This window comes from Chrysochloris asiatica, unplaced genomic scaffold (genome assembly GCF_000296735.1).
Source record: "Chrysochloris asiatica unplaced genomic scaffold, ChrAsi1.0 scaffold00069, whole genome shotgun sequence".
Classification (NCBI taxonomy): domain Eukaryota; kingdom Metazoa; phylum Chordata; class Mammalia; order Afrosoricida; family Chrysochloridae; genus Chrysochloris; species Chrysochloris asiatica.
Window position 1 is genome coordinate 598,527 of NW_006408587.1, and position 12,493 is coordinate 611,019.

Below are 12,493 nucleotides of genomic sequence, written 5' to 3' on the forward strand. Positions count from 1 at the left end.
GAGACCTGGTTGGCCAGCAGTGTGGCAAGACCTGGGGACTCTTGGGCCCAGAATCAGTGACATAGCCACAGAGGACTAGAGTGGAGAGTGAAGCTTCCAGCGGATAATAAGAGAGGGCATCTGCACAAGAACACCCACATTTGCAGATAATACCCACTTAACCTGGCTTCAATGACTGGATGATCAGAGCTGAACCAGAAGACGAAAGAAGAGAGAAAAAAGCGTAATCTGATACAATTTGATGAACTTGACCTACACCTGTGGATGCAGTAGCTCAAAAGAGGGAACAGATCCTTACAGCAAGGATCATTCCCACCCCCTCCATACACAGATAGACAGGGATGGGCAACTTGGACATTTGCTACCCAAAATGGGGGGCTACAAAGGCAAGAAGTGACTGGCTTACAAGCTTTCAAGAGAGAAGCGAGATTCATAGGGCATGGATGAAGGTAGTATCTCCAGTGAGTAGTATCCAATCTGTCTATGCGGGACTGATGAAATGAAATCCAGATGGATCTCTTGTGATACAACAGTGAATAATTGTTATTTGGACTGCTTGTGAGGGTTGGAATTGTAAAGGTAGACGTTTTTTAGCAAGGAAGGGAGTGATTAACTTTTCAGCCTAAGAGCGGAGGTCACTGGGACCATCAAGGGAGAAGAGCAGAGAGCGGGACCCTACCCAGAGAAGCAGTAATGCCTGAGACGGAGGCAGAGATGATGACATGGAGAGAGAGAGCTGTTGGGGACTTTAGACACAGAGAGGGAGAGGGGCTGTGTGCTGATGACCAGGGGGCAGGCTTGTAGTGTATACCCTTTGGTTGGTTGATGATGTATGGAGGGGATTGTAAACATAGCAATGAAATGATATACTATAGGATGAATGTAAAACTAATGTTCTCACATGTAAACTATCACATAATTCACAATAAAAAGCATTAAAACAAAACAAAACAATAACAAAAAAACATACTGTGCATCTGAGAAAATCTACCCTGAGACATAGTCTAGTAAAATTATTGATCTTTTAAGATGAAGATAATATTCCTTTGAGCACATAGTAAAAACATAAAGCCACTTAAAATGAAAAGAAAATATTAGTATTAGGCTTTGACAGTAACACTTTATACCAGAATATAACAAAGTAGAACTAAGTAAACTATGACTCATGGGTCATATCTCACCCACTGCCAGTTTTATATATAATGTTTTACTGGAACACAGACATACTTAGTCATTTGTGTACTCTATATGGGGTCCTGATGTGGTACTACAGGATAAACAGTGGACTGCAAACCACAAGGTCAGCAGTTAAATCTACCCGCCATTCCACAGCAGAAGGATGAGATTTTCTGCTCCCATAAAGATTTACAGCCTCAAAAACCCTATACACGGTATCTGTGTGTCAGAATTGACTCAAAGGCACCTAACAACAACATGGATGTTTCTAGATAGGGATGCAGGTAGAAGGTGGTGCCATTTACTGAACTAGGGAATACAAGAGGAGACAGATTTTAAGAGAAGTCTGGAGCGTATTAAATGTGAAATATTTGTGAAACATGCAAGTGACTAGTAAGTAGCTGGATACAGCTATTTCTTGTTTTATTGTGCTTCACTTGATTGTGCTTTACAGATATTGTGCTTTTTACAAATTAAAGGTTTGTGCCAACCATGTATCAAGCATATCTACTGGCATCATTTTGCCAATAGCATGTGCCCACTTCTTGTTTCTATGTCTCATACTGACAAATATCACAATATTTCAAACTTTTTATAACACTGCTGTTGCTGTTGTTAAATGCAGTCGAGTAGGTTCCTACTCATGGCAACACTGTATAGGGTTTTGGAGGAGTGGCTGGTAAATTTGAACCGCTGACCTTGCAGTTCAAACCGATCTTGGGGTTCAGGGCATTATACCACAGTGCCATACCAGAACTCCTTTTACAATACACACTTAATAGACTACAGTATAGTGTAAATGCAGCTTTCATATACACTGGGACAACAAAAAAATCATGACTGACTTTATTGAAATACTCACTTTATTACAATACTCATGTTATTGTAGTGGTCTGGAACCAAACCTACAGTATCTCCAAGGTATCTGGATTTCAGAAAAGAGACCCTGACTAGATATAAGATTTGAACGCCATCAGTTAAGGAATGGGTGAAATGACCCCGATAGCTAACTTTTCACACAAGGAGCAAGCTTGATGTCTGAAAAAGAACAAAAACAAACACACAGCCATCAAGTCAATTTCAACCCTACATCAGAAATGTGTAGGGTTTCCCATGCTGTCAAAATGTAAACAATGAAAAGGTTAAAGCAGTATTCATTTTAAAGAAAAACAAGATGAAATAATCTAACCAAGATAATGTATTATGCTTGAAATAAAAATTGACCACCGTAAGAAAGAAAAAAAGAAGAATTCTAAACCAATCCAGTCAATCAAGGGACAGCCATAGAGGCAACTGCAGATAATTCTCTAGAACTAAAAAGTGTTTTTAAAAATGTTTCCACTAACAGGATTCTTCGGGGTTAGCAAACAAAAACATTTTCAGGCATTAAGTGAAAAGATACTTGCAGTAGATTTTAACAGAATTCCCATGCTTTGCAAATTTCTTTTTTAAAACAAACAAGTAAGAATTACTATCAATGTCATATATGTTACTTTTGGCCCTGAATCTAGTGCTGCAAAGGACATGGATTCCAAAAGATCAGGAAGGAAAAGGGGAAAGCTGTAGGATAACTACTGAACCACAGGTCGGTTTGAACTGCAAGTCCAGTGGTTCAAATTCACCAGCCGCTCCTCCTTGAGGGTTGGTATTAGTGGAAGCCATCTCAGCACTTAACAACATTCTCTAGCTTGCAGCTACCTAAAAGAGACTTAACTTCCTGGTGCCAGCAGTTAAGAGGGAAAAAAAACCAAAGGTAGAGTAGGAAGTATTTTTTAAGTTTCTAAAAGCTTCTGGTGTGGTGCTATAGGATCAGCACTGGACTGCAAACCACAAGGTTTAAACCCACCAGCTGCTCCTCAAAAACCTTATACAGGGTCACTATAAGTCAGCACTGACTTGGTGACACTTAATAACAACAAAACTTTTAATGTTTTAAGTTTTTTAAAGTTATATTTCACATGAAGTTGCAGTTTATCTTCAGATTTTACTTTCCTTTTGATACAAAAATGTTACTGATGCCCTACACCACATCGCTTTGAGTCCTCTACTATTTACAAATGTAATAAAGTGTTTCTGAAATGCATCCTCTTTGTCACTAGACTCACTGGCATTATCAATACAAAAATAGTGAAAAAACTCTCCAACTGTTAAGTGTAACAATTTGCCAAAAAAACTTGGAGACTGCTATATGATTTGCCTTCTTTCAGGAAATCCTATTAAACTTAGTTGGCACTGGATACAAATCAGATTCTAAAATTTGCATTTTCAGTACTTTTGGTTTCTTGACCTTTCTTTGAATTTGAGAGTAAGCTTTACCAAACAACAGAATTTACACTGTAACTAGCCAACCGCGGTCCTCATTATGGAATCTGTGCAGTGCATTTGTTACCTAGGAAACGGAGCAGAACGCAGGCAGAGTGCAATTTCAGTCTAGCAAAAGAATTCTCCAATCATGCTGGTAAATAAAGTCCATAAATCAACTAATCAGAAGCAAGGTCAAGAAGTACCACGGAAGAGTTAAGCTCTATAGAAACTTTTTTGAAAGGAAAAAAAAGAAACCTGTGGGGTTTCTTTGGGCAAGTATGTAGATCTTTTAAGTAAATATTTTGAGCAGGTTTCTTTACAAACACAAACTGTCAGAAAATAAACTGTTCCAAATAAATGGCTTCTCTCCAATCTTCAGCTTCTCTATTTTTGACAGTATTTAAGAGAAAAAGCTTCTTTAGGGCCAGCCTCATATATTCTGCATCTGGTAGCAGAATATTAATCCAAGAATCAAGTCTGCATTTTAGGTGATCAGCATGGGCTTCTACTGTTCTTAAGTAATGCAGGATAAAGTCTGGAATGTGAGGTCACTGACCATACCTCCTAGAACCAGACCTGCATCCCCACCAGACTCACACTACACAAAACTGCATGGTAAAGGACCTGAATGTCACAAACATATAAAGAATCAAACTCTGACTTGTCAGTTTTGCATTTAGCTGCTATTATTTATACTGCTAGTCATTTGAGGGTTCTAGTCAACAAAGTAGCCATTCTAAGTTTCCTTTAATGACAATGTACAGATAAGTAGCAAATAGGAAACTGCTAGAAAAATCCAGTAAGCTGTGGACAGCTTTTGTTGTTGTATTAAAACAAAACCCATTAAAATTCTAATCCTACACAAATTCATATTTCTGGAAGTTGCATCTATTTGTCATACCAGCAGGGGAAAAATATTTCAACCATGAAAAGTGAAAAATGTATATGCCTTCCTAGACTTACCAAAAAGGGAAATCAATTCAAAATATTACAGGTTGCCTGGAATACTTAAAATATGTACCAACTCAATGGCACCTAACAACATACTAAAACATTATTGTTAACTACAGAAACAAAAGACAAAAAAAGTTAACATCTGTATGTTGTTGTGAAGTGCCATTGAGTAGGTTTCGACCCAAACCAACCTTTATAGGGGTTCTATAAAGCAGCTGGTGAGCTTGAACTGCACACCTTGCAGTTCAAGTGGCCATGCAGTCTGGTGCATTAACCCACAGCGCCACACCAGGACTCTAAAGTAAAAATACATAAATATATAGTTATTATCCTTAGCCCCCACAAAAAGACAATAATACACTGCCAATCTGAGAGAACTATTAAGCACAACTACAACGTTGCCAAGGCAATTCTCAGTACAGGCCACACTCTATTAATATTTACTTTAACTATTTGTTAAACTTTATCACTACCTCTGACAGCCTTGTAAATACATAAATAAGCAATTCAATTTGTAAGCTTATCTTTCTTAACACTGCAAAGAACTAAAGGAACCCTAGTGTGGCATCCTGGAGGCCAGGATGGCTAAGCTTCGTCTCTACTACTTTGAGAACAATCGTATCTCCTACTTTGGGAACAATCGTTGGAGAAGGCTGTCATGCTGGGTAGGGTGGAGGGTCAGAGAAAAAGAGGAAGACCCCCAACGAGATGGATCGGCCAGGGGGCATCATTGATGGCGTCAAGTGTGGCGGTGGTAGTGAGGTTGGCCCAGGATCGGACATTGTTTCGTTCTGCTGTGCATGGGGTCGCTATGAGTCGGTTCCGACTCGATGGCACCTGACAACAACAACAGTGTGGCACCCTAGGTTAATGCGCTGGACTGTAAAGTGGATTTGAACCTTAAGTTTCGTGGTTCAAACTCACCAGCCACTCCTTGGAAACCCTAACAAGGGTCACCATGGGTCAGAACTGACTAGCTAGTACTTAACAACAACAACAACAACATCCTCCTTGGGTCATCCTTAATGGGAACGGTAAAAGAACATTTGTTAAATGCTTACCAGAGCTAGCACCTACCTGAGTTTTGTGCCTTTATGCAGTTTCCATGCATTTACTAAGCTATACTGGAAGTCACAGCAGGAACTAATAAAATTTGATTAACTCAAAAGGGTTGGGGTGATCACTTTTAGATGCAAACTCTTTTATGTTTTAAGTAAAGTAGTAATGTACATAAATGCACACTCCAGGCATTTATACAATTAGTCATGCAATAAATAATATTAATCTTCTACTGTAACTGGAGGGTCCTGGTGTGCCATGGTGCTGTAGGAGAAGCACTCGACCACAGGTCTGTTTGAACCAAAAGGTCAGTGATTCAAACTTACCAGCCATTACTCAGAAACCTTATATAGAATCAGTATCAGTTGGAACAGACTCAACAACACTTAACAACTGTAACAGCTGGGGCAATAAGCTAGGATACATTTTTCTCCAAAGAAAAAGACCAGTATTTCAGGTGTGGTGCTGTAGGATAAGCACTAACTCGCAAGGTCAGTTGGAATGCCAAGATCGGTAGTTCAAATCCAATAGTCGCTCCTTGGAAATTCTATGAGTAGGAACCAACTCAAGGACATTAATCAACAATAATCCTTACCTTATAGTTTGCCTAATTAGATTGTCAAATTGCAAATGCATAAACAGTATATTTTCTAATGAATTTCTACATCATACTTGATGAAAAGTCAAATAAATATTTAAATTACAAACATATCCATTTTACTTCTTTTCATTCAAATTTAGATGACTACTGTTTTTTCTAAGAAAGACTTCATTTTCTACATGTGATTTTAAAAAACCCCTTTGGTAAATGTCAGACTTAAGTTAGTAAACATATATTTTCATATACATATGTTTGTCTCCAAAAATGAGCGCAGATTGTGATTAATAAAGACAGTAAGATTGTATCTGACAAGTAGCAAATGGAAACTGCTAGAACAGTCCAGTAAAGTGAATTAATTGGTGTGGCACTGTAGGATAAGCACTGAAATGTAAACCGCAAGGCCAGCAGTTCAAATCCACCAGATGCTATACAGGGTGGCTATGAGTCGAAACTGACTCGATGGTACTTAACAGCAAACAACATTCAATTTTATTTATTTGAAGAGCTACAAATACATAGCAACTGTTCATTAAAAACCAACCAGCTAATTAAAAAATATAAATCAGAAATGTCACCCATAGTAATTTCAAAACACTAAATTCACCATATATAATCCAACAGAATATATAGCTATAAATAATAAAACAGAGAAAGAACTATCATGATGGGGAGGGGAAACATTAGAATATTCATATTCTTATATATGTGTCTAATAGCTCATATCTTGAGCTGGCAAAAAAGCAAGGTTTTAGGCTGAAAGACAAGCTAGATAAATGTTTATTACACTCCAATTTGTTACACTCCATCACTGGAAGTTGTCACTATGTGACTTGCTTGTTAATTGTTTATTTAATGCGTGAGAGATTCTGATATCTTAGTCCTAAGGAGTCTGGGAAATTGCAAAAGTTTACCCTAAAACTTTAAAGAAACAAAAATAAATATATAATTGTAAAAAAATCACAGCCATATCTTTGTTTTTGGTTTCTGTTTTTGTTTTGCCAGTCTATATCCATTGTTTAAATTAAAATTAAATTTTCTTTAAGTCGCCAGAAAACAAAAACAGGTCCCATTTTGGTCAGCCCACCCTCCTCCTACCCAGGGGGCTACATTTCTTGATATATGTGATAACAAATAAAGACCACTGTGCACAGCCTCAGATGGGGGCTGGGGGTTCTCCTCCGTTAGAAACAACAAATAAGGGATTGAAAAGATGCACGTTCCTACACACACGCCCCAAACACATCTCAGTGTGTCTCTGGAGAAGGGAAACAAGTCAGGCAAAGCCCAGAATCACCTCTCTCCCTCCCTCCCCATAGCTATCTCAAGACTTGGAAACTAGATGGACAGATCTTTTCTTTCTCCTTCCCGCCTTCCTTTCCATCTCAAACAAATCCAAGAGCAGGAGCAGGAGAGCCAGACCCACGCAGTGTGCTTGCGACCTCGGCCGCCGAGGCTACAGGGGATGCTGGGCGGCGGGCCGGCCCAGGAGGAGGCGAGACCACAGCTGCGGACGCCACAGCCTCCAGCGCTCGCTCCCGGAACCCGCTCAGTCGCCTGGGTTCTGCACCCTTGAGACCCCCAAGCTTGTCGCCTCCGATATCCAGGCACACGGGTCCCTGCCCTCCCTCTGGACCTCTCCTCCCACAGAGGAGACAAAAGAAGGTTTCAGCCGGGTCACTGCACGGCAGTCGAAGGGGAGGCAGAGCAGACCCCAGAGCGGCTGCCCCCCACACAAAGGGGCTCCCCGGCCCGGGTCCCAGCCTCAGCGCGCTAGTCCCCGCCCCGCGCGCGGGTTCTCACCCACCTGCAGGTGTCTGTGCGTCTGTCCATAGGAACGCGGGCGGTGTTGGGGGGGGGGGCCTGCGGGAGTCGGGCAGCCTGGACAGGACGGGGCGGGACAGAGGAGAGGAGGGGAGAGTGGCTAAGGGGACGGGGACCGAAAGCAAGTGGAACCGGGAATGCGCCCAGAGAGCGGAGGGCGGAGGGGCAGGCGGGGGCGCCAGCCTGGCTCGGCCGACCGGCGCGCACCGCTCCGTGCGCCCCGGGCTCCGCGCGCCGGGCTCGGAGCGCAGCGGGAGGCGGGGCACGGGTGAGGCGGGGCCAGCGAGCGGGGCGGGGGCTCGGACCCCCCGGCTCCAGCCGCCACCGGAAGCGCGCCGTGGTCGCCGAGACCCACAGGAAGTGTGTAACGACACCTCCTACGACACGCACGGAGCTCGCAGTCGTGGCTGCCCGGAGGAGGTGTACACTACCCTCCTATTACACACAGGCGCACATGCAGCGCCCTGCGCACTGGTCCGGGAGGTTTGTAGCAACGCTCCTTCAGTGCATAAGAGCTCAGTTTCCGCTGCCTCGACTGTAAGCAGCCCAGGATCTCCACTATGTTCTGGAGGTGTGCAGCATCCAGTCCTACCGCAAGCTCTAGTCTGCGGACCGCAACATGCCTCGGAGGCCCATAAAGCTTCACCTGAGATATAACGAACACACAGACCTGTAGGTATGTGACACCTGTTATAATGCAATGAGCGGTCCCATTTACAGCCAGAGTTGAGTAAGAGTATACTCTCACAGATAAACACACAATCTGCAGTCACTGCTACCTCGTGGAGGTTTCTAACAGCCAACTCAACACACACATCTAGTCCATTCCTGTTCCACCACGAGTGCACAGGGGCTAGTTAATAGATGTAAAACACACTTGGACTCCTGGTGTGGCGCTATAGGATATGCACTGGACTGGGAACCACAAGATCAGCAGTTCAAATACACCAGCTGCTCCTGGGACTGGGTCGCAAAGAGCACACAGTCAGCAGTTCGAAACTACTAGTGTTCCACAGGAGAAAGATGAGGCTTTCTGCTCCCGTAAAGATTTACAGCCTCAGAAACCCTAAATAGGGTCACTATGAGTCGGAATTGACTAACCAACTCTTCGGAACTTTAACAACAAGAAAACACTAAGACTAGGTCCTCCTGCACTCCAAGGTCGCATGACGGCACTTAAAAACAACTATAGAGATGAAACTGGACTTGCTACAATCTACCAGGTGTCCTCCACCCAATTTAGCAAACTTTTTTGGATTTAAGAGGGGAGGGAAACTTCAAAAACTTTATGGAAAAATTCCATTGTCTTTTAATTACGTTTTTCCACAAATTTTGAAGCCCCCTCGTACTGTGTACCCAAGCTTTGTACTAAGTCCGTCTCACTGTTAAGTGCTGTAGAGTCAGTTCTGTGTAGGGTTTCCCAGGAGCAGCTGGTGGGTTTGAACAGCCGTCCTTGCAGTTAGCTGTCCTAAGTGCTTAGCAAATATTAACTTTTTTAATCCCAGAAACTCTGGGATGAAATGAATGCTATTATTATCATCCCCATTTTAAAGAAGCGAAAACTGAGGCACAGCAGGTGTCAGAGCCCACATTAAGTGTCAGGCAGTCAGGCTCCAGATCCCATGACCTTCCTTTCTACTTACATCAATAAGCATGTCCAAAATAATAATGTTGGCAATAAATAGCATTTAGAGTATCTCTTACTATTCCTAACCGCGTTCTGATTGGCTTCTATACCCCTAGAGTCAACTCATCATTGCTCCAAGAAGAAAAACTAACTGAGAATGCAGAATTTATGTCAATGTGCTTCCCTTCTTCCTGGAACCCTTGGACCCTCAACTTGGTCTTACACACTTCTAACAGGGAAACCTATCACTCCTATCCTTGGAAGAAAAAGTGAAGGAGAAAAACAAAACAGGGACATTGAAAGAGAGAGGGAAAAGAATCCAGGGCATCCCAAACCCAGGTAGATAACTTCGTTTGCCACCTTGAGCACACTCTCCTATATGGCAATTCCCCTCAATCTTCACACCTGATACTTTTAGGTTGATATTCTCCACACCTTGTTCTGTCCACAATCTGCCTAGTCTGGGCTAAATACAATAATCGGTGTAGACATTTTTTATAAAATAGTCTGTGGGGGAAAAGCAAAGCAGTTAATCACTACACATTTAACAGATTAAATCCCATTTATTTAAAGAAAATTTCCATAATGAGGAATATTTTTTTAATTATGTAGGCTTCCAGCTATGATAGAGTAGAGCTTGTTGAACAAATGAATTCTCCCACTGAATACTATAAAAGTTGGATTCTTTTCTCTAATGGGGGAGAGCTGGTTATGTATATTAGAGAGCAAGTTAGCCAAGGTTTGAGAATCTAAGAGCCTAGGAGGATTATTGTTGATTTGTGTCAAGGTCCACAGAGCCAAATAGGAAGTGGTATCATGGAGCCTGTGACAGTCTCCCTGAGCTGGTGATTTCTTTTAAAAAATAAAAAGGACATGAAGACTATCAATGCAGCTAGGACTTGAAGGATCAAAATCACAAAAAATAGGCAATCACAGAAAAAGGAGCCAATCACTCTGCATGCCATTTCCCTTTAAAACATTTGCTGATTCCCAGCCTATTCATAGGAATCCTGGTGTGGTGCTGTGGGTAAATGTGTCCCACTGCAAATCCATATGAACTGCAAGGTCAGCAGTTCAAGCTCACCAACTGCTCCTCGGAAACCCTATACAGGGTCACTGTGGGTCAGAACTGACTCGACAGCACTTAAAAACAACAACAACAACCTGTTCATGCAAGGGCAAGAAAAAACAATCAAAATGCAGCTTCTGAGAGAGAGAACAAAAATCTAACTAGAAATTATTGGCAATCTCATGGTATTAGAAAGAATTAAATGGAAAGAAGGGGCCCTGGTAAACACCCAGACTTTCAGTTGAGTCCCTTGATGAACTACACTTTGGGAGTAGAGGCAAATTAGAAATACCCCTTTACAATGCCTGAAACACACCTTTGAACTCTCTCTATCCCTGAGAAGATCAAGATGATCTTCCCACATTCTATTTGCCTACATGGTAACAAACTTAAATCCCCTTGGGTGGAAGAACATTTATAATTTTTTTGCACACAGTGTCTGGCATTTCATGAACAGTTACCAAGTATGACAAGAATAAGGCCTAATGTAATAAAACGCCAAGAGAAAAGACAATGATAATAGAAAAAGTTGCACAAATGACCCAGATGGTGTAGAATGTGCTGCTGCCATGTGCTGTGGAGTCGGTTCCAACTTATAGCCACCCTGTATAGGGTTTCCAAGGCTGTAAATCTTTACAGCAGCAGGAAGCTTGGTCTGTCTCTTGCAGAGGGACTGATGAATTCAAACTGCTGCCATTGCAGCAAGTGAACATGTAACCGCTACCAGTATGTTGAAGAAAATACAGAATGAAAACTACAACTAGGGAAATCGAATCTTTCAAATAGAATCGTCAGGAAAATGCAAATCAGAGCCACAATGCTATACTGCTGTGTATCCACTGGGATAGTTATAATCAAAGATAGATAATAATGAGTGTTGATGAGAACACTGAGAAATTGAACACTACAACATTGCTAATGGCATTGTAAAATAGTACTGCCACTTTGGAAACAAGACAGGTAGTTACTCAAAAGGTTAAACATAAAGTTATCATTTTGTTGTTAGGTGCCATCAAGTCGGCACCAACTCATAGCAACCTTATTTCACAGCAGAACGAAACAATGTCCGATCTGGGGCCAACCTCACTACTATTGCCACACTTGAGTCCATCGATGCTGCCACCTGGCCAGTCCATCTCATTGTGGGTCTTCCTCTTTTTCTCTGACCCTCCATCTTACTAAACATGATATCCTTCTCCAGCGACTGTTCCCTCCTGACAGTATGTTCAAAGTATGAGAGACGAAGTTTGGCCATCCTGGCCTCCAAGGAGCACTCTGGCTACACTTCTTCCATGACAGGTCTATTGGTTCTTTTGGCAGCCCATGACACTTTTAGTATTCTCTTCCAACACCATAATTCAAAGGCATCAATTCTTCTACGATCTTCCTTATTCAATGTCCAGCTTTCACATGCACATGAGATTATTGAAAATACTATGGGTCAAATGCACCTTAGTCTTCAAGCTGACATCTTTGCTCTTCACTTTAAAAAGGTCTTGTGCAGCAGATTTGTCTAATGCAGTACGTCGTCCGATCTCTTGACTGCTGATTCCGTGACTGTTGATAGTTGATCCAAGAAGAATGAAGTCCTTGACAACTTCAATCTTTTCTCCGTTGATAAGAATGTTGTTTCTTGGTCCAGTGGTAAGGATTTTTGTTTTCTTGACATTGAGATGTAATTCATACTGAAGGCTTTGCTCTTTGATCTTCATAAGTAAATGTTTTAAGTTCTCTTCACTTTCAGCAAGCAAGGTTGTATCATCTGCATATCACAGGCTGTTAACAAGTCTTCCTCCAATCCTGATGCCACGTTTTTCTTCATAAAACCCAGCTTTTCGTATTATTTGCTCAGCATACAGGTTGAATAAGTATGGTGAAAGAA

The 12,493-nt window shown here is 41.8% G+C and overlaps 1 protein-coding gene across 1 annotated transcript in view; it reads right to left on the bottom strand.

Moving 5' to 3' along the window:
* KIAA1958 (KIAA1958 ortholog) overlaps positions 1–8,045 on the bottom strand; it is a 192,222-nt gene extending 184,177 nt beyond the window's left edge. Inside the window, exon 1 of the mRNA XM_006864667.1 lies at positions 7,899–8,045. The gene's annotated coding sequence lies outside the window, so the exon portion shown is untranslated. The remainder of the gene's footprint in view (positions 1–7,898) is intronic.
* Between the last annotated feature and the right edge of the window lie 4,448 nt (positions 8,046–12,493).